The sequence below is a fragment of the Melanotaenia boesemani genome, chromosome 1, assembly GCF_017639745.1.
Source record: "Melanotaenia boesemani isolate fMelBoe1 chromosome 1, fMelBoe1.pri, whole genome shotgun sequence".
In the NCBI taxonomy this organism is placed as follows: Eukaryota; Metazoa; Chordata; class Actinopteri; order Atheriniformes; family Melanotaeniidae; genus Melanotaenia; species Melanotaenia boesemani.
Genome location: NC_055682.1, coordinates 4,719,698 through 4,725,461, shown reverse-complemented (window position 1 = coordinate 4,725,461; position 5,764 = coordinate 4,719,698). Strand labels below are relative to the sequence as shown.

Sequence of the window (5,764 nt, the reverse complement as noted above, 5' to 3'; positions counted from 1 at the left end):
TAGGCAAACCTCTAGGAACAGGTGAGTTCTGTAATAATTAACAGCTGGAGTTTGGAGTTGTTTAACGTCAATATGACAAAATCCACATTTTGGGTTTAATCCCATCAAATATGCCCAACAACTCTTATCACAACATTCACATCAGACACACACAGCTCGGCCTGGTCTGTCCATCTGGAATGTTTTTCTCTGTCTACACATGGAAGCAATGAAAGTCTGTTTTCACTATGACAATAAATTAGCTTGGCATTGAAATATTTTTAAACCTGATAGCAGTACAAAATAATGTGACTTGTAGCTGCTTTGTAACTTTTTTTAAAGAAGTCAGTTTAAAAGTACTGAGTTTAATAATTAGGAGGAGGAGGAAAGGGTTAAGGCCAGTTCTGAGTCTACTAACAGCATATTTTACTGTTTGTACAGAACAAAGATTTGCTTACTTAACTAGAAATTAAACTTCCACTATACATGAGTGTTACATCACCAAGGAGGCCATGTATTTAGCACCGTTGGCTTGTCTGTCTGTCTGTTAGCATCCATCCATCCGTCCATCCATCCATCCGTCCATCCATCCATCCATCCATCCATCCATTTTCTATACACCATAGTCCAATACATGCAAGTGGAATAAGAAACAACTGATTAGATTTTGGGGGTGATCCTGATCAACGCCTGGATCCAGGAATCTTTTTTAAGGATACTTTACTATGGGCAGATAGGGCAAATTTTTCTGTTAGAGCTTCTAACTAAAAATAATGCCCATAATTATTGGCAATAATTAAATAAATAAATAAATAAATAAGTCTTGGAGGGGGGGGGGGGGGGGGGGGGGGGCTGCACTCTCTTAATATAAAACTTTCCTATTTTAAAAAATCAAAAGTTTTAGTAAGATTTTTCAGAATGATTTTAATAATATCGCTGAATGCATACATACTAATCAGTGGCCCTACTGTAAGGGGACAGCTGTTTTTGAGCCGAAAAAGTTTAGTATTTTTCTTTTTTCTTTTTTTGCTGAGCTGAACCAAATAATCTGGTTTTTCAGAAAAGAGCCACTTGTTTCACCACTCTAGTGCCACTCCATTGCATCATACACTGTAAACTTGGTCTGAGTCCATTTTGTTCTCAAGTTGTTTCTTTTCTTCTTCACTGAATGGATTATTCATATTTCTTTGTTCTGATTATTCCATCTTCAGAAACAAATAGATCAACTTGGCAGAACTTCTTGGCTGTAAAAGTTATGAGAAGCTTTTGTTGCCTGTTTTCTCCAGGGATAGAGAAGCTGCAGGGAAAGTTGAGAAAAAGTACTTGAAGGATAACTTTTACAGGAGCTGCAGGGACAGTTGATTATCAGCAGCATATTGGATCAATCTGTCTTTGAAAATCAATAAAGCCCTCAGCTCGGCAGGTATATTCAGTACAGTGGAGTCCTGAGGGGAAGGAAATACAGAGGTTCAAGCATCACTAACAGAGAGACAGAAGCACTGTTGTTGAAGCAATGTTATTCCCATGGGTCGCAGACCTCAAGAGCAACGTTATTCACCCAGACAGGCCTTTAGAGGAAGAAACAAACTGTAGCCAGCAGGTACAGGACGGGATGCTCACAGTGCTGGGGAAAAAATGAAGCTGAGCAAAACATGGCGCTGACAAATCATATTTTACATAACAAAGACTCCCAGCTGTAGAAAATCTGCAGTCTGAGACACACAAACAGATGAGCACATCAGACTCCTGCCACCTTTCATGTGTGTCTTATATGACTGGGGAGAAGGCTGAGGAAGGTCATGCTTGATATTCAGGACAAGCGACGTAGCAGATCCTTGCTGCCGATAGAAGCCGACAGCTCGCCATCAGCAAAGCCATCAATCAAGAAAGAGCGGAGTCTTTAGAGACATTAAAATCCCAGAGGAACAAGAAGCGCTGAAGGTTCACCCGCTGGGCTGAAACATCATCTGAAATCACCCTCCTGAGGATACATGTTTTTTTAATCAGGTTTCTGACATGAAAACTGAGAATCAACTATCCTAGCATGTTTTGTAATGAAATTTGTGTTGATCCATGTTTTCTTTTAGATGTTAAAAGTAATTACTTTGTGAGCTTAGAGATCGATAAAAAAACAAACAAACAAACAAACAAACAAACAAAAAAAACTCATTACATCCTTCTAAACCTCTTCAGCTTGGGCACAGATAGTGGAAACATTTCAGACCCGGTACTACTGGTACCTGGTACTACCTGGTACTACAACCAGAACATCTTACTAAGCTTGAAAACCAGGTAGGACTTTCTGGCATTTTGTGTGTTTCTATTATAAATGGGCCTATACAACCTGAACCATACGGCCATTTATGGAGCCTCTTTAGTTGTAGGTCCATAGGAAAATGCTACAGTACCGTTAAGGTGGAGCTACTGGCATCTAACGATAAAATTCATTGATTGGAGGACGGAAAAACATCACTGCCCACGACTAAAGCAAGAGTGAAACAAACACACTGCTGCCGTTAAGTTCATGGTTCAGTTGGATGCTGAACAGCAAGGTCTGATCGTACAATGCGGCATGTATCGTTCGTACAAAGAACCAAAAGCCGAGCAGAGCAAAAACGGAACGCAACCGCGGTGCAGCCTGAAAGCGGTGCACATACACCCAGTGTAAATTGGGGGTTATATAGACAGTTGTGAAGTCAGCCTTTTATCACTTAAAGAACATCTGGAGGATTAAAGGACTGATGTCTCAGCAGGATTTAGAAAAAAAATCTTGTCCGTGCATTTATCTTCAGTAGATTGGACTACTGTAATGGTGCCCTTCCACATCTCCCTAAAAAGTCCATCAGACATCTGCACTTAATCCAGAATGCTGCTGCTGTAACTTTTATTTCTTGGATTTGATCTTATTATACTTTAGCTTTTATGTCTTTATTTTCTTGTGTTTCTTCTTAAGTTTGTTGTTAATGTAGGTTTTAATGTTTCCTCTGCACCCAGCTGTAATGCTTTTAATGTGTTATGTGAAACACTTTGAATTGTCTTGTACATGAAATGTGCTATACAAATAAACTTGCCTTGCCTAAACATCCCAACTGCATGGATTTGCATGTCACAAAATCATAACTTTGAATGCAGATGGGTGTTTAATGTAAAATTGTTTACTCTAAACAGCTTAACTTTCTGGAGTGATTGATTCTACAAAATATTGGAAAGTTAACTTTGAGATTTTGCTCTATGTTGATATAATTCATTGTGCAATTTTTGCAGGTTTGACAGGTGCATGATTGTTCTGCAAATATCTTGTCCTACGCACATCCCAAAGGTGTATATGGTGTATTCTAACCATTGACGAGGTTCCATCTGCAGCCTCAGAATGATTATGACTATGAGGATAAAAGGGTAGCATCTGCCAGCATTTCCTGGAAGTGTGACAAGAATGTGCTTGCACAGAGGACTTTCTGTGTGTAAAGATGTGAGACACATACAATGGAAACTCTTTCCACTGGAGACCATGCTGTCCTGTGATAGGATAATTGCTTGAAAAACAGGCACACCTGTTAGTATATGAATGGGTCCAAGAGCAATTACATCATTACTTTGTTGATGCACTTAGTTTAGTAATTAGCATCAGCAGGAAAATAACATGTTTAGATCAGATAGTTTATCACAAGTTGTCCAACATAAAGAAAACGGGTTCTACTGAGGATTGAATCCAAGATCCTCTGTGTTTAAAGAAGGTGTGATGACCACTACACCATGGTACCTTCTTATTTGAGCTATAAAATCGTTGTCTTTTTTTTATCATTACATTATCATTCTTCTGTAAATTGTTATTAGTCTACATTACAAAACAAGGTTTGCTGTCAGCATCTAATATTAACTCTTTTGATGCATCAGAGGACTGACACCAAGTAATACCGCTGGCATGTTTCAGAGATCCTCCTCAGGCAGCATTGCAATCAAGGAACGTGTTGACTGATGAGGGTATGACACATCGAACATTGACCAAAATAGCCCGTGAATCCACACTGTCGTCAGTTCAGAGAGTTAAAAGTTTTGATAATTTGGTTGCGAACAAATCACTATGATGACAAGTGAAACATCTTGTCCATGTTGTCGTAGGGCAGGGGTCTCCAACCTTCACAGTCCAAAGAACCATTTTTCCCTCAGCCCAGCTAAATAAAACTTCGGAGCCGCAATGTGAGACCTTTTGACAAAAGACACCTTATCAATATATATATATATATATATATATATATATAGTTGTGATAAATATCTACTACAGGAAATTTGTTGTCATTTTTAAAACATAAAGCTTTTACAAAAAGAGGAAAGACAGACATTCTTAGTTTCCAACCTAATGACAAGAAAAAAAAAAGATAAAAAAAAATATAGTACTGGTAATTTTAGTGTCATTATGTTGTGGAAATTTCAATGCAATTATTCCATGAAAAAAACTGAAAAAATGCTCAAAACCTACATTTGTTGTTATATATTTATTTAAAAACATTAGTTAGTTTTTTACTGTTTTTAGCCATGTATTAAGATCCATTGTGGAAGGTCCAGAGAACCACTTGCGGCTCCATTGCCACAGGTTGCAGACCCCTGTCGTAGGGGAAAACAGACTTATACTAACTAAATCACCCAATGGAAATCCCTATTTAATGCCACCAACTTTTACACACACTTCAAGGCAACTTCAGTGTGGAAAGTGACACATTCTGGGTGCGTGGAGCGTCAAAAATAGACCTGGGGCGTAAATTTAGCAGCAACAATGTGCTTCTGGAATGCTTCTAACATGCTGCGGTGTAGCCAGTGGAAACCAAACCATTGACTAAAACGGAGAGTTAAACGGAGGCTGTGGCACAGCCATAACGTGGCGCACATGCTCCCAGTGAAAAGGAGGGGTTAGCTAAAGATATGCACCTAGTCTATTTTTGACGGAGCACGCGTCCAGGTCGCCTCATGCTCAGCTCAGATAGAGACAGACAGGAAATCAGACACAGGAGCAGCCGGTATATTTCAAAATGAAAGCACTGCAGATTGACACTCACTGAACCATGTAAACATATATGTATTTTTTACATCATGGACAACAAGATGTTTATCCTGGAAGTGGAGAAGATTCTCCACGTCTCCTGTAATTTCGTGGATCCAGCTAGATGAACTGCAGTCTGCAGTTGCTCCACGTCTGACCCGCTGTAGAGATCAGAATAAAACCATGGTGCACACACACCTGGAGGGAAATTGGGCTTAGTTTTTTCCTCAACAAGAAGTACTTTACACTCTCTAACCACCATTACATCACTAAGAAGGAACTTTGGTTCCACTGGGGATTGAACCCAGGACTTTCTGCGTGTAAAGCAGACATGATGACCACTACACCATGGAACCCTTGTATTTGTATTTTAGAGCCTAATTTTCCAAGCTACCAAGGAATTAACTGACTTAAAGATTGGAAATACTTTTAATCCTGATGCAGATTGATGTGTACAACAACACTGTACTCAACCAAGGGAACAGATACAATTAACTTGAATGATGAACCAAAGTTTCATTTTGTTTCTAAAGTTTACTTTGAACATGTATATTTGTTAATTTTCCCTCCTCTAGAAATGTTAACAAGGATATATAAACCATGATATTTACATAAAATGGACAATGAAAAGCAAATAAACATAGAATATGAGAATGTCACCACTCGCTGCTTCTTTGGACATGGCTTAAGCTTCCCATTCAGTCATTTCCAAATTTTCACTGCACAGAAAAACAAAATGTTTTTAATGTG

General features: G+C 38.8%; 1 non-coding gene across 1 annotated transcript; it reads right to left on the bottom strand.

Annotated features, from left to right (window-relative positions):
• Positions 1-5,297: 5,297 nt before the first annotated feature.
• Positions 5,298-5,370, bottom strand: trnav-uac. Its single transcript has one exon. It is a non-coding gene; the product is annotated as a tRNA-Val (tRNA).
• Between the last annotated feature and the right edge of the window lie 394 nt (positions 5,371-5,764).